General features: G+C 41.3%; 1 protein-coding gene across 1 annotated transcript in view; it reads right to left on the reverse strand.

Moving 5' to 3' along the window:
* LOC129855640 (serine/threonine-protein kinase Nek7) overlaps positions 1–12,884 on the reverse strand; it is a 193,768-nt gene that overhangs the window by 14,297 nt on the left and 166,587 nt on the right. The gene's annotated exons all lie outside the window — the stretch shown is intronic.

The following is a 12,884-nucleotide window of genomic DNA, read 5'->3' on the forward strand; positions in this document are numbered from 1 at the left end:
CATGGTCCCAGGGTGTTAATACTTGCGTACTATTGTTTGTACAGATGAACGTGGTACCTTAAGGCATTTGGAAATTGCCCCCAAGGATGAACCAGACTTGTGGAGGCCTACAATGTTTTTCCTGAGGTCTTGGCTGATTTCTTTTGACTTTCCCATGACGTCAAACAAAGAGGCACTGAGTTTTAAAGGTATGCATTGAAATACATCCACGGGTGCACCACCAATTGACTCAAATGATGTCAATTAGCCTATTAGAATCTTCTAAAGCCATGACATTTTCTGGAATTTACCAAGCTGTTTAAAGGCACAGTCAACTTAGTGTATGTAAACTTCTGACCCACTGGAATTGTGATACAGTGAATTATAAGTGAAATAATCTGTCTGTAAACGATTGTTGGAAAAACTACTTGTGTCATGCACAAAGTAGATGTCCTAACCAACTTGCCCAAACTATAGTTTGTTAACAAGCAATTTGTGGAGTGGTTGAAAAACGAGTTTTAATGACTCTAACCTAAGTGTATTTAAATTTCCGACTTCAACTGTACATGTGCACTGGAATGACCTACTTTAAAGTAGGTCTTAAATCCTTGCAAAAATGCTAGAAGATTGGCTCATCAGATATTGTTTCCCAAAACCAATCTGTACTTCCTGCAACAACAAAAAAGTCCCACCCGTCTCTAAAAATGCACTGTCTGGTAAATGTACCACGTGCCAAATCTTCCAACAGAGCAAGATCAGCCATTTCTCATTCGATTTTCCATTATCTCAGTATTTTATTGTATTTTAACAATGGTTTCACTTTCACACTTGTCTGTAATATAACAAATGACTGTACTTTATATAGATTATTAGGGGGACGAGTGGGGGAGGTCTTGAGGGGCAACGGTAGTAGACACATTTGGTTAATAGCCTCATACACGCTAACAATGCTTACAGGCATTCCCAGAACATTAGCTAAGAATCCCATTAGGGTTTTATCTAACGTTAGGATAACATCCCAAAAACATTCAATGTTTTTGATATATATATATATATGTTTTAAATGACATTCTCGGAATGCAGATAAAAATGTGATAATTATATATAGTACAACCGAGGCAAAAGGGTTCGAAATGCTTATGGATGCTAACCTGGTTTTGTTCTGTAAGTGGCACCTTGTCCTCTTTTCAAGGGAAGGGTCCCATTTACCCAATTTTTCTCTCCAATTTTCTCCAATTGCAATCAAATTACAATCTTATCTCATCGTTGCAACTCCCCAACAGGCTTGAGGGGGGCGAAAGTTTAGTCATGCGTCCTCCGAAACATGACCCGCCTAACCGCTCTTAACACCTGCCCGCTTAACCCGGAAGCCAGCTTCACCAATCTGTCGGAGGTAACACCGTTCAACTGACGACCGAAGTCATCCTGCAGGCGTCCGCCACAAGGAGTCGCTAGAGCGCGATGAGACAAGTAAAGCCCCCCCGACCAAACCCTCCCTTTACATGGACGACGCTGGGCCAATTCTGTGCCGCCCTATGGGACTCCCGATCACGACCAGTTGTGACAAAGTCTGGGATCGAATCCGGGTCTGTAGTGACGCCTCAAGCACTGCGATGCAGTGCCTTAGACCACTGTGCCACTTGGAAGGCCCTCGGGGACCCAACTTCTTAAGGGCCCTAGGATCCATGTGTACAGGGGTGGTCTGCCAGTCACAGGGACGACAACCCTACTTGGGATGGAGGGAGGTTTTTGCAGGTGGGAAATTGGAGGACTACTTGAGTTCTTCTTAAGAGCCAGCTGGAGCTACAGTATGTTTAGCAAGGCATCTATCATGATACAGCTATGTGTTAACAGACAGGCATTGATTCTGGTAGGTATGGATAAATATGTCAAAATAGTGACAAAGATAGAGGTAAGTCTCTCAAAATATAACCCGTCGTGGTAATTGGTGAATTGATTATAGCTAGCTATAATTCCAATGGTTTTGCTGATAATAGGAAAATTATAGGCAGTGTTTACAAGGATGACCATATTTATTGTTTATAAGAAACTCATTAAATATATTCAAAGTGGCCTGGGGGAAAGAGTGGGATGGTAAATGGTCAAATCTATTTCTGCCAAATAATTCAAAAGCTGTTATGATCATATTATAAACAATCTAGATCTTGAGGTACATTCTGCTATAGATAGATTGCATTGAATATACTACTTGTTTATAAACAGATATGGCTCAAAAATCTAAATGGACCAAATAATGATGATCCAAACATCTTTGAAAATATATCTAATAATCAAATTAGTCTCCAAAATACAAATAACTATTATAATGGTATGGTACTACAACAGTTTTAAGTATGTTAATAGACAATAAAGACAATCATACTACCAAGTATCAACCTCTGCTGGTGCACAAAGAGATTACAAATATTATGGACACGTTGGAATTGACTGACATTCGGAGGCTTAAAAACCCTCAAAAGATATACTTGGAGCCTTAATCAAGCTAGTATGATTTTCTGGTATCCTTTTCTATGGTGCCAAAAGTTTAAAAAGTATTGATTGAGAATTGAATGCCATCAGATCATCAACTTCAATTGAGTGTACAAAACATTAAGAACACCGTCCTAATATTGAGTTGCACCCCCCCCCCCCCCCTTTGCCCCAAAAAAGCCAAAATTCGGTGGGGAATGGACTCTACAAGGTGTCGAAAGCGTTCCACAGGGATGATGGCCCATGTCAAGTAGGCTGGATGACCTTTGGGTGGTGGACAACTCTTGATACGGGAAACAATTGCGCATGAGAAACCCAGCAGCGTTGCAGTTCTTGACACAAACCGGTGAGCCTGGCACCTACTACCATACCCGTTCAAAGGGACTAATCTTTTGTTTTGCCCATTCATCCTCTGAATACCACACATACACAAGCCATGTCCCAATTGTCTCAATGCTTAAAAATCCTTCTTTAACCTGTCTCCCCCCCTAAATGTACACTGATTGAAGTGGATTTAACAAATTACATCCATAAGGGATCATAGCTTTCACCTGGACTCACCTGGTCAGTCTTAATTGGTATTGGTCTACGGAGAACAGACTTCCAACAGAAATAGAAGCACTGAATAATCTAGACGCAAAACAAAAGGAGTTTGAGAAACTTATTCAGGAAAGATTGGGTTTTATTTATTTTTATAAAACAGCAAATTGAACGGCGAAGAAAACCTTCTTCCAAAACCTTCAAATACAAAAATATAAATGCAACATGCAACAATTTCAACGATTTTACTGAGTTACAGTTCATATAAAGGACATCAGTCAATTGAAATACATTAATTAGGCCCTAATCTATGGATTTCACATGACTCGGTACAAGGGGGGGGGGGGGGGGGGGGGGCGTGGATCAGAAAACCACTGACTATCTGGTGTGAGCACCATTTGCCTCATGCAGTGCCACACATCTCCTTTGCATAGAGTTGATCAGGCTGTTTATTGTGGCCTGTGGAATGTTGTCCCATTCCTCTTCAATGGCTATGCGAAGTTGCTGCATATTGGCGGGAATTGGAACACATTGCTGTACACATCGACCCAGAGCATCCCAAACGTGCTCAATGGGTGACATGTCTTGTGAGTATGCAGGCCATGAAAGAACTGGGACTTGTTCAACTTCCAGGAATTGTGTACAGATCCTTGTGACATGGGGCCATGCATTATCATGCTAAAACATGAGGTAATGGCGGCGGATGAAGGGCACAAAACTGGGCCTCAGGATCTCGACATGGTATCTCTGTGCATTCAAATTGCCATCAATAAAATGCAATTGTGTTTGTTGTCTGTAGCGTATGCCTGCCCATACCATAACCCCAAGCCACCATGGGGCACTCTGTTCACATCAGCCAACCCCTCGCCTACACGACACCGTATGCCATCTGCCTGGTACTGATGAAACCGCAATTTCTCCGTAAAGACCACACTTCTCCAGCATGCCAGTGGCCATCTAAGGTGAGCATTTTCCCACAGAAGACGGTTACGATGCCGAACTGCAGTCAGATCAAGACCCTGGAGAGGAGGACGAGTATGCATATGAGCTTCCCTGAGACGGTTTCTTCAGACATTTTTCGGTTGTACAAATCTACAGTTTCATCAAATGCACGGGTGGCTGGTCTCATACAATCCCGCAGGTGAAGAAGCCAGATGCTGAGGTCCTGGGCTGGCGTGGTTACATGTGGTCTGTGGTTGGCAGGCCGGTTGGATGTACTGCAATGATTATACCATTTAATCATCTTCTTGATATGCCACACCTGTCAGGTGAATAGATTATCTTGGCAAAGGAGAAATGCTCACTTTTTGTGTGTATGGAACATATCTGGGATCTTTTATTTCAGCTCATGCAACATGGGACCAACACTTTACATGTTTCATTTACATTTTTGTTCAGTACAGAAACACGACCAAAAATAACCTACAGAAAATAGTTAAACAATGGAGAAATCCTTCTCACCGAAGGAGTAAAATATTTTAACAATTTTCTCTTGTCAAGTTCCTCCAACCTCACTTGAGGATGAGTTTTGTGATATCCTTCTCCCAAAACAAGCATGTGAAACTATACTCAACACAAAACAATTATTGCGAATGCCTATGGTTGGAAATTGATTCCTTTCAGAAGGAGAAAACCCCTGGCCTCGATGGCACGCCAATCAAACTTTTTATGAACTACCAAAAGAGCCATTAATATCATGTTTTAATTACTCATATATAAATGGCAACCTGTTGGACACACAAAAGAGAGACTGATATCTCTTCTACTGAAGGGCAGTACAAAGACCCAGTCTCTTAAAAAAAATTCAAGGCCCCTTACCCTTTGATGTTCCGAAGCACAAATTTTGGCAAAATGTATCGCTCATAGAATTAAAAAGGTCCAACCGAACATTATTCATCACGATCAGATGGTATTCTTAAAAGGAAGATATATTGGCAACAACATTAGAAAATCACTATAAATTATTGAAAACTATGAGAATGCAGGGATACCAAGTATAATGTTTATAGGGGATTTTGAGAAAGCCTTTGATACAGTACGTCTAGAATCTTTTTATAAGTGCCTGGATGAACTTTGTAGAATCTCTCATAAGATGGGTAAAAGTAATGTACAACAATCCTTTAATTTACTGTTACTACTCTGAGAAGTTTGAATTGTTAAAAGGCGTTAAAAAAAGCTGCCCTCTGTCACCATATTTATTTATTATGGCCATTGAATTGTTAGCTTTAAAATTCTGATCTAATGATAACATTAAGGGGGGCATAAAATGTATGGATTAGAGACAAAAGTATTAATGTACGCCAATGTTTAAAAGTTTGTGGACATCTGCGGGTTGGAATTAAGATTGGAGTGATTGATTGGCTGAAACAGTGGGATTAAGAAATAAACGAAAGAATCTTAAATCCTCCAACCACGGGCGAGGGGGCCATTGGGCATTGGGATTATTGTGGACAGATTAATGTGGATGCTACCATGATTACGGATAATCCTGAATGAATCATAAATATTGATTAGTGAGAAAGTTAGACACAAATATCATATGCCACCCCTGTTATTGTAATGGAGAGAGGTTAGCATGTCTTGGGGGTATGATATTTGTGCTTCAGTGACTTTCTCACTCATCATTATTCATGATTCATTCAGGACTATCTGAAATCATAGTAGAATCCACATTCATATAGAAGTGTTTTTTACAATAAAAGTGACTCAAATGAAACACACTATTTACCATGAATTCTAATTGTGCACAAACTAATCTGAAACACAACCAAAACAAACAGCAAATTCATCCAACAAATTTGTTGAGTCACAAGCTTGATGTAATCATTGCGTGCTTGGAATATGGGACCAAATACTAAACTTTTGACTACTTTAATACACATATACTGTAAGTGAATTTGAACAAATACTTTTGGTCCCATAAAATGGGGGTACTATGTACAAAAAGTGCTGTAATTTCTAAATGGTTTACCGGATATGGATGAAAATACCCTCAAAATAAAGCTGACAGTCTGCACTTTAACTTCTTGCCACTAGGGGGGTGCCATTTCGACATAGCACAAATGTGTACCCAATGTAAACGGCCTCATACTCAATTCTTGCTCGTACAATATGCATATTATTATTACTATTGGATAGAAAACACTCTAGTTTCTAAAACCATTGGAATTATGTCTGTGGGTGAACCAGAACTCTTTCTGCAGCGAAATCCATGACAGGAACTGCGAAGGTCTGAAAACGAAGCTCTGTTCTGAGATCAGTTTTAAGCCCTGTATGTATCGTATGGATCGACATGAACTGCACCCGCCTTCCCCTGGATGTCAGTAACCAATGAGAAGTGGAATGGGGTCTCTACGTCATTCTCAGAGTTTATAAATGGCCAAGAAGCGAGAGGACCTCTCTTTTCGACTTTTGCCTTTACGCAAAGCAGGACCTCAGCATGGCATTTTGGAACGCTCAGTTATCGACCTGAAATATATCCGTCTTTAATTTAATTTGATATAGGTGTTAGAAACATCATAACGAAGTTATTTTAAACCGAGTTATATCAGTTTATGCGAGTATATTGCTATTTTCGGAATTTCCTTAGAATTACGTTTTGGGGATTTGGGCATGCGTGACCACATAGCTACTGTTAGCGGCTAATTCCGAAGTTGGAGGCCGACGTTTTACAACCAAGCAAGGATTCTTTTGGACAAAGGACCACTTGGCCAAGATTCTGATGGAAGCTCGTCCAAAAGTAAGAGCTATTTATGATGTTATTCCGTATTTATGTGTAAAAATGTAAACGGATTTGACCGCAATTATTTCGGCACTAGTCTGGCTGTAGCGCACACTGTATGTCTTGTAACGTTAATTTAAAAAATCTAACTCAGCGATTGCATTAAGAACTAATTTGTCTTTCAATTGCTGTCCAACCTGTATTTTTATAGTCAAGTTTATGAATAGCTTTCGATAAGAGTAGGTGCCTTTCCAAGATGGCGCCGGCCAGAATGCATGCCCTGTTGCTACTGATCACATTGTATAACCACGGTGTGTGCTGCTAAATATGCACATTTTCGAACAAAACCTATATGGATTGTGTAATATGATGTTACAGGACTGTCATCTGAAGAATTCTGAGAAGGTTAGTGAAAAAATGAATAGCGTTTGGTGGTTTATAACGTTATTGCTATTTTTGCCTTGAATCAATGCTGCCGTGTGACTGACTATTGTAGTAAGCTAAGATAACGCTATATTGTGTTTTCGCTGTAAAACACTTAGAAAATCTGACATATTGGCTATATTCACATGATCTGTGTCTTTCATCTGCTGTACGCTGTGTATTTTTAAGAAATGTTTTATAATGAGTAATTAGCTAATACACGATGGTCTCGGTAGTTATTCTAGTCGCTTTGGGGAGAGTTGTGATGGGGGCTGCAATTGTAAGCTATGATTTATACCTGAAATATGCACATTTTTCTAACAAAACCTATGCTATACAATAAATATGTTATCAGACTGTCATCTGATGAGGTTGTTTCTTGGTTAGTGGCTATTTATATCTTTATTTGGTCGAAATTGTGATAGCTACCTATGCAGGAAAAAAATGGTGGACAAGTTGTGTCTTTTGCTATCGTGGTTAGCTAATAGATTTACATATTGTGTCTTCCCTGTAAAACATTTTAAAAATCAGAGATGATGGCTTGAATCACAAGATCTGTATCTTTCATTTGGTGTCTTGGACTTGTGATTTCATGAACATTTTATTTTATGATATCCCTGTAACTTTAGGCTAGGCTATGCTAGTCAGTTTTTGTGATGGGGGTGCTCCCGGATCCGGGTTTGGTAGGCGTTAGAGGTTAACCTCATAGGCATTGTACCATTTCAATTTGTCACTGTCCCAATACTTTTGGAGCTCACTGAATATCAGCATATTTCATTATAATGATGCATCTCTTAAGATACCTAAATATGAGCTCTTGCATAATAATGCGGTAGGAACCTGTTATAACAACGTTCAAGAAATGCTTTCAGATGTGTCATAAATATGTTATGGATACGTAGTCAAAGTAAATTGTTACCAGTTACATACAGTATATACACTGCTCAAAGAAATAAAGGGAACACTTAAACAACACAATGTAACTCCAAGTCAATCACACTTCTGTGAAATCAAACTGTCCACTTAGGAAGCAACACTGATTGACAATAGTTTTCACATGCTGTTGTGCAAATGGAATAGACAACAGGTGGAAATTATAGGCAATTAGCAAGACACCCCCAATAAAGGAGTGGTTCTGCACGTGGTGACCACAGACCCCTTCTCAGTTCCTATGCTTCCTGGCTGATGTTTTGGTCACTTTTGAATGCTGGTGGTGCTTTCACTCTAGTGGTAGCATGAGACGGAGTCTACAACCCACACAAGTGGCTCAGGTAGTGCAGCTCATCCAGGATGGCACATCAATGCGAGCTGTGGCAAGAAGGTTTGCTGTGTCTGTCAGCGTGTCCAGAACATGGAGGCGCTACCAGGAGACAGGCCAGTACATCAGGAGACGTGGAGGAGGCCGTAGGAGGGCAACAACCCAGTAGCAGGACCGCTACCTCCGCCTTTGTGCAAGAAGGAGCAGGAGGAGCACTGCCAGAGCCCTGCAAAATGAACTCCAGCAGGCCACAAATGTGCATGTGTCTGCTCAAACGGTCAGAAACAGACTCCATGAGGGTGGTATGAGGGCCCGACGTCCACAGGTGGGGGTTGTGCTTACAGCCCAACACTGTGCAGGACGTTTGGCATTTGCCAGAGAACACCAAGATTGGCAAATTCGCCACTGGCGCCCTGTGCTCTTCACAGATGAAAGCAGGTTCACACTGAGCACATGTGACAGACGTGACAGTCTGGAGACGCCGTGGAGAACGTTCTGCTGCCTGCAACATCCTCCAGCATGACCGGTTTGGCGGTGGGTCAGTCATAGTGTGGGGTGGCATTTCTTTAGGGGGCCCCCACAGCCCACCATGGGCTCGCCAGAGGTAGCCGTCATGCTATGCCATTAGGTACCGAGATGAGATCCTCATACCCCTTGTGAGACCATATGCTGGTGCGGTTGGCCCTGGGTTCCTCCTAATGCAAGACAATGCTAGACCTCATGTGGCTGGAGTGTGTCAGCAGCTCCTGCAAGAGGAAGGCATTGATGCTATGGACTGGCCCGCCCGTTCTCCAGACCTGAATCCAATTGAGCACATCTGGGACATCATGTCTCGCTCCATCCACCAACGCCACGTTGCACCACAGACTGTCCAGGAGTTGGCGGATGCTTTAGTCCGCCACCTCATCAGGAGCATGCCCAGGCGTTGTAGGGAGGTCATACAGGCCACACACACTGCTGAGCCTCATTTTGACTTGTTTTAAGGACATTACATCAAAGTTGGATCAGCCTGTAGTGTGGTTTTCCACTTTAATTTTGAGTGTGACTCCAAATCCAGACCTCCATGGGTTGATAAATTTGATTTCCATTGATAATTTGTGTGATTTTGTTGTCAGCACATTCAACTATGTAAAGAAAAAAGTATTTAATAAGAATATTTCATTCATTCAGATCTAGGATGTGTTATTTTAGTGTTCCCTTTATTTTTTTGAGCAGTGTACATACAGTTTATTAAGTACACCAACCCATTCATGAAAATGTGATTCACGCAGTGAAAAAAATAATATATTTTTAAAGTTAGATTTTTTGGGCTGGCCTGTTTTGCCAATGTAAAAAAATATATATCATTGAGTTAATAAAGCGGCATAGCAAGGGAGCTCCAAAATGCAGGTGTTTCTGTGGTGGGGCAAGCCAGCAGAAAATATGGAGCTTTGCGCTGTGATTGGCTCAGTGTTCTGTCACTCATGGGGACACTACGTAGCCACCAAGTCTAAGGGTAGAGCTCGAAAAGTCAAGCCCCTTGGGTGCTGCCATAGAGTTAAATCAGAAGTGCCAATCCAAGAAGACTAAAGGTCATTGGCCACAGATAAAATTACGTTATATCTACAGTAGCTTTGATTGGACTGTCAACATCAAACTTTCAAAATCTTAGTTTCAGTCATTATCATAAATCAAGTCAACAATCTACTGGCAAATCCTTTTTAATCCTTGTCATATGAAGAGAAATAATGAATAGAAATTATAGTTAAAACGTATCAGTGTTCATCGGCCATTGGACATAAAAATTCAACAATGAGTGGTTTGGAAGGAATCAGTTGCTATTTGCAAGCATTGCAAAGCAATCATTGGCCCGCTATTCAGTGGAGTGGCTGTGTGGTCCCAAGTCTAATATTAAGGGTCTCTTTTCCTAGTTTAAAATTATAAACATTCAACATTGGCCATGCTGTCAATGAAGCATGATTTGTGCCGTGCTCAAAACAACTTAACTTGGAACTGCAAAATCTGACGTCAGTGAGTTCAAGACAACTGGGAACTGGGAAAATGAGCTACGACTGGGAAAATATGTTTTGAACTTTCCTCCAACTCGGAATTGTAAATAGGGAACTCAAGCCTCTTTCTAGAGCTACGAGTTGAAGATCACTGACGTCATCATGATTTAACTTCCCAGTTGTCTTGAAAGCACCATAAATTCAGAGAATGCCAGACTTTGATGACAAAATTTGCTCACGAAGGACCGCCGCACCACCTTCCTGTTCAAGTGAGCACAGCACAACACGATGAGTCCAAAAATGTCTTGTATGCTGCTGCATAAATGATGTAATATGCCAGGAAGATATGTATACTGTAGCTAAGAAAGTAATTCTAAGGATGTTATGTAGTAAGGTGTTAGTAGCCCATGTGCCTCACCCTTGGGGGTGCACATGTAGCATATAACCTGGTTTTGAGAAATGTAATCATAGAAAATTATAAGATCTTTCATTGTCTGTTTAAATGCCCCCTTTATTTATCCTACGGTTCTGACTTGTCGTACAGGGAGAACACTGTAAGAACAGCCCATGTTCTGAATTCTGTCGATGTACATTTCAAAAGTAGTGTAGTGGCTTTGCTGGCATACAAAAGTGTAGTGGCTTTGCTGGCAAACATCCCACATTATTATTTTTTGCCCCACCAAGATTTACATGCTAAAATCGCCGCTGGAAATACATGGCTTGCTATATAAAGCAGGCAGACAGGCATTCAATTACTGTTCGATTGAACATTAGAATGGGCAAAACTAGTGACCTAAGTGACTTTGAGCGTGGTATGCTCGTCGGGTTCCAATATCTCAGAAATGGCTGACCTCCTGTAATTTTTACGCACGACAATGTCTAGGGCAGTAGTCTGTAAAAAAAAAAAAAAAATGTAAAAAACAACAATAATTAAAGCCTTGCATTCCTAATTATTAAAAAAAGTTGCCCTGTTGGCGGTGGCTGCACTTGATTAACCAGCCCTAGCGCCAGGAAAGGCAATGTGTTCCCATTTTGAACCATTTCATGTGTGTGAAGGTAGAACTCAGAATACCCGGCAGGCCCAGATAAGCAAATCAAGTGCACCTATAGGCCTACCGCTGGCCAATCAGATAGCTCAGCTCACCATGTCTGCAGTTTTCTCAAGCCATAGGCTGTAAAAAGAAGCCTTGAGCGCACAGCAAAGTTGATACTGTGAGATTTCAAGTTTTAAAACCATGACTAGAGCGAGACAAAGAATGCAGCAAAGAGCTGATGTTTTTATAACTAAGTTCATGTTTAAGTTGAACAATTTTATAAGACTTAAAATGAGCGTTCTTCCTACTTCCAGTCGCGCTACAACCAGCACTGCAGCTGCAATGTTTGAGTATAGCAAAGTGTGTCAATAAACTTGCGTTGTTATTATTAGCGTTGTGTCTTTTTTAATATCAAGGAATATTTCACATCCTCTGGTCATAGGAGTAAGAACATGAATTGGTGTACGAGGCAGAAATAATGCAGTGCGACTTGAGTTTCTCCATCACCTGGAAGACTGTGTCCCCTTTTCTCTGCGAAGGGACAGTGAGCGGGGTGAGAGGCAGCCTCACCGTTGCTCCCTCCCTCCCCTCAGACTGACCATCAAATGCATGCCATCAGATCAGTACAATAAAAAAAGCAAATTATTGTGCACCCAGCTGTGCCTCACAAGTAATACAACAAATGATCTATTACCATTGCGATCATATACTGTACCTACAATTTTGAAGTGCCGTGATAATGTATTGTGCCTATAGCCTACTGCACAAACCTAATTGCTACAGAATGATTTTTAATAGACATGTTTTTTAAGTCATGTTTAAAAAAATATTGAGCGGGAAGATCTCGGTTAGCTTTTGGAAAAAGGTTGGTGACCACTGGTCTAGGGTTTACCGAGAATGGTGCGACAAACATCCACTCAACGGCAGTCCTGCGGACTAAAAGCTCATTGATTAGAGGTTGAAGGAGAATGGCAAGAATTGTGCAAGCTAACAGGCGGGCCACAAACAGGCAAATAACGGAGCAGTACAACTGTGATGTGCAGAAAGGCATCTCGGACCGCACAACTCTCCGATCCTTGTCACGGATGGGCAATTGCAGCAGACGAACACACAGGTTCCACTCCTATCAGCTAAAAGAGCGTCTCCAATAGGCACGTGATCACCAACACTGGTCAATTGAGGAGTGGAAAAACATTGCCTGGTCCGACGAATCCCGGTTCTTGTTGCGTCATTCTGATGGGAGAGGCAGGATATGCATAAGCAGCATTGTGCCTCATGTCAACGGTACAGGCTCGTGGTGGTGGTGTAATAGCGTGGGGAATATTTTCCTGGCATAGGTTAGGTCCCTTGATACGAATTGAGCAATATGTCAATACCCCAAATAATTCAGGCTGTTCTCTAGGCAGAGGGGAGTCGAACCCAGTACTAGATGGGTGTACCTAATAAACTGG

Source organism: Salvelinus fontinalis, chromosome 5 (assembly GCF_029448725.1).
Source record: "Salvelinus fontinalis isolate EN_2023a chromosome 5, ASM2944872v1, whole genome shotgun sequence".
Lineage (NCBI taxonomy): Eukaryota > Metazoa > Chordata > Actinopteri > Salmoniformes > Salmonidae > Salvelinus > Salvelinus fontinalis.